This window comes from Papio anubis, chromosome X (assembly GCF_008728515.1).
Source record: "Papio anubis isolate 15944 chromosome X, Panubis1.0, whole genome shotgun sequence".
Classification (NCBI taxonomy): Eukaryota; Metazoa; Chordata; class Mammalia; order Primates; family Cercopithecidae; genus Papio; species Papio anubis.
In genome coordinates, this window is record NC_044996.1 from 90,152,147 (window position 1) to 90,155,923 (window position 3,777).

Here is a 3,777-nt window from a genome sequence, read left to right on the forward strand (position 1 = left end):
GAAATTAAGGAAGAAAAAAATAAGTTCTTTGAAACCAATGAGAACAAAGATACAATGTACCAGAATCTCTGGGACATATTTAAAGCCGTGTGTAGAGGATAATTTGTAGCACTAAATGCCCACAAGAGAAAGCCAAAAAGACCTAAATATGACACCCTAATATCACAATGAAAAGAACTGGAGAAGCAAGAGCAAACAAATTCAAAAGCTGGCAAAAGACAAGAAATATCTAAGATCAGAGCAGAACTGAAGGAGATAGAGACACGAAAAGCACCTCAAAAAAAAATCAATGAATCCAGGAGTTGGTTTTATGAAAAGATTAAAAAAAAAATAGACCGTGAGCCAGACTAATAAAGAAAAAAAAAGAAGAGACTCAAATAGACACAATAAAAAATAATAAAGGGAATATCACCACTGATCCCACAGAAACACTAACTACCATCAGAGAATAATATAAACACCTGTACGCAAAAAAAACAAAAAACAAAACAACAACAACAACAACAACAACAAAAACTAGAAAATCTAGAAGAAATGGATAAGTTCCTGGACACATACATCCTCCCAAGACTAAACCAGGAAGAAGTTTAATCCCTGAAAAGACCGATAACAAGTTCTGAAATTGAGGCAATAATTAATAGCCTATCAACCAAAAAATGTTCAGGAGCAGATGGATTCACAGCCTAATTCTACCAGAGGTGCAAAGAGGAGCTGGTACCATTCCTTCCGAAAATATTCCAATCAATAGAAAAAGAGAGAATACTCTGTAACACATTTTATGAGGCTAGCATCATCCTGATACCAAAGTCTGGCAGAGACACAACAAAAAAAAAGAGAATTTTATACCAATATCCCTGATGAACACCAATGCGAAAATCCTCAATAAAATACTGGCAAACCCAATGCAGCAGCACATCAAAAAGCTTATCCAACACAAACAAGTCGGCTTCATCCCTGGGATTCAAGGCTTGTTCAATATATGCAAATCAATCAATGTAATCCATCACATAAACAGAACCAAAGACAAAAACCACATGATTATCTCAATAGATGGAGAAAATGCTTTTGACAAAATTCAACAGCCTTCATGCAAAAACTATCAATAAACTGGGTATTGAGGGACGTGTCTCAAAATAATAAGAGCTATTTATGACAGACCCACAGCCAGTATCATACCGAGTGGGCAAAAACTGGAAGCATTCCCTTTGAAAACTGGCACAAGACAGGGATGCCCTCTCTTTCCACTCTTATTCAACACAGTGTTGGAAGTTCTGGCCAGGGCAATCAGGCAGGAGAAAGAAATAAAGGGTATTCAAGTAGGAAAAGAGGAAGTCAAATTGTCCCTGTTTGCAGAAAACATGATTGTATATTTAGAAAACCGCATCATCTCAGCCCAAAATCTTCTTAAGCTGGTAAGCAATTTCAGCAAAGTCTCAGGATACAAAATCAATGTGCAAAAATCACAAGCATTCTTATACACCAATAACAGACAAACAGAGAGCCAAATCATGAGTGAACTCCCTTTCACAATTCCTTCAAAGAGAATAAAATACCTAGGAATCCAACTTACAAGGGGTGTAAAGGACCTTTTCAAGGAGAACTACAAACCACTGCTCAATGAAATAAGAGAGGACATAAACAAATGGAAGAACATTCCATGCTCATGGATAGGAAGAATCAATATTGTGAAATTTTATAATTTTATAATTTCACAATATTGATTTATAGATTCAATGTCATCCCCATCAAGCTACCAATGACTTTCTTCACAGAATTGGAAAAAACTGCTTTAAAGTTCATATGGAACCAAAAAAGAGCCCGTGTTGCCAAGACAATCCTAAGCCAAATGAACAAAGCCGGAGGCATCACACTACCTGACTTCAAACTATATTACAAGGCTATAGTAACCAAAACAGCATGGTACTGGTACCAAAACAGAGATATAGACCAATGGAACAGAACAGAGCCCTCAGAAATAATACCACACATCTACAGCCATCTGATCTTTGACAAACCTGACAAAAACAAGAAATGGGGAAAGGATTCCCTATTTAATAAATGGTGTTGAGAAAACTGACTAGCCGTATGACTAGCCATGTGTAGAAAGCTGAAACTGGATCCCTTCCTTACACCTTACACAAAAATTAATTCAAGATGGATTAAAGGGTTAAATGTAAGACCTGAAAGCATAAAAACCCTAGAGGAAAATCTAGGCAATACCATTTAGGACATAGGCATGGGAAAAGACTTCATGACTAAAATACCAAAAACAATGGCAACGAAAGAAAAAATAGACAAATGGGATGTAATTAAACTAAAGAACTTCTGCAAAGTGAAAGAAACTATCATCAGAACAGGCAACCCATAGAATGGGAGAAAATTTTTGCAATCTACCCATCTGACAAGGGGCTAATATCCAGAATCTACAAGCAACTTTAACAAACGTACAAGAAAAAAACAAACAGACCCCTCAAAAAGTGGGCAAAGGATATGAACAGGCACTCCTCAAAAGAAGACATTTATGCAGCCAACAGACACATGAAAAAATGCTCGTCATCACTGGCCATCAGAGAAATGCAAATCAAAACCAAAATGAGATAGCATTTCATGCCAATTAGAATGGCAATCATTAAAAAGTCAGGAAACAACAGGTGCTGGAGAGGATGTGGAGAAAAAGGAACACTTTTACACTGTTGGTGGGATTGTAAACTAGTTCAACCATTGTGGAAGACAGTGTGGCAATTCCTCAAGGATCTAGAACTAGAAATATCATTTGACCCAGCCATCCCATTACTGGGTATATACCCAAAGTTATAATCATGCTGCTGTAAAGATGCATACACTGCATTATGTTTATTGTGCCACTATTCACAATAGCAAATACTTGGAGACAGCAAATGTCCAAATATTGAGCTGAATTAAGAAAATGTGGCACATATACACCATGAAATACTTGCAGCCATATAAAATGGTTGATTTCATGTCTGGATGAATGAAATAATTATGGATGTCAAAATTCAAATAATTAAGATGGTATCATGCCTAAGATCATCATGGGATATGTGGTTAATGGGTGCAGCACACCAACATGGCACATGGCATACATACATTAACCTGCATGTTGTGCATATGTACCCTAGAACTTAAGGATAATACATACATACATACATACATACATGCATTAAAAAGCCAGGAAACAACAGATGCTGGAGAGGGATGTGGAGAGGAAACAGGAATGCTTTTACACTGTTGGTGGGAGTGTAAATTAGTTCAACCATTGTGGAAGGTGAGTGTGGCCCAATTCCTCAAGGACCTAGAACTAAATTACCATTGACCCAGCAATCCCATTACTAGGTATATACCCAAAGGATTATAAATCATGCTATTATAAAGACAGATGCACAGGTATGTTTATTGTGGCAGTATTCACGTAAGTAAAGACTTGGAACCTTGAAATAACCGTGTAGTAGACTGGATTAAGGCAGCAGGCAGGCGTTGACTGTAATACAAGCACTTTTGGGAGTAGGGATGGGGTCAGGAAATGAGACCATCCTGTAGCTAACACGGTGAAACCCGTCTCTACTAAAATACAAAAGAAAACTTAGCAGTGAGGTGGCGAGCGCCTGTAGTCCCAACTACTCGGGAGGCTGAGGCAGGAGAATGGGCGTAAACCGAGGCCGGGCTTGCAGTGAGCTGAGATCGACCCACTGCCCAGCCTGGGTGACAGAAGCCCGAGACTCCGTCTCAAAAAGAATTGGCACATATACACTATGGAAT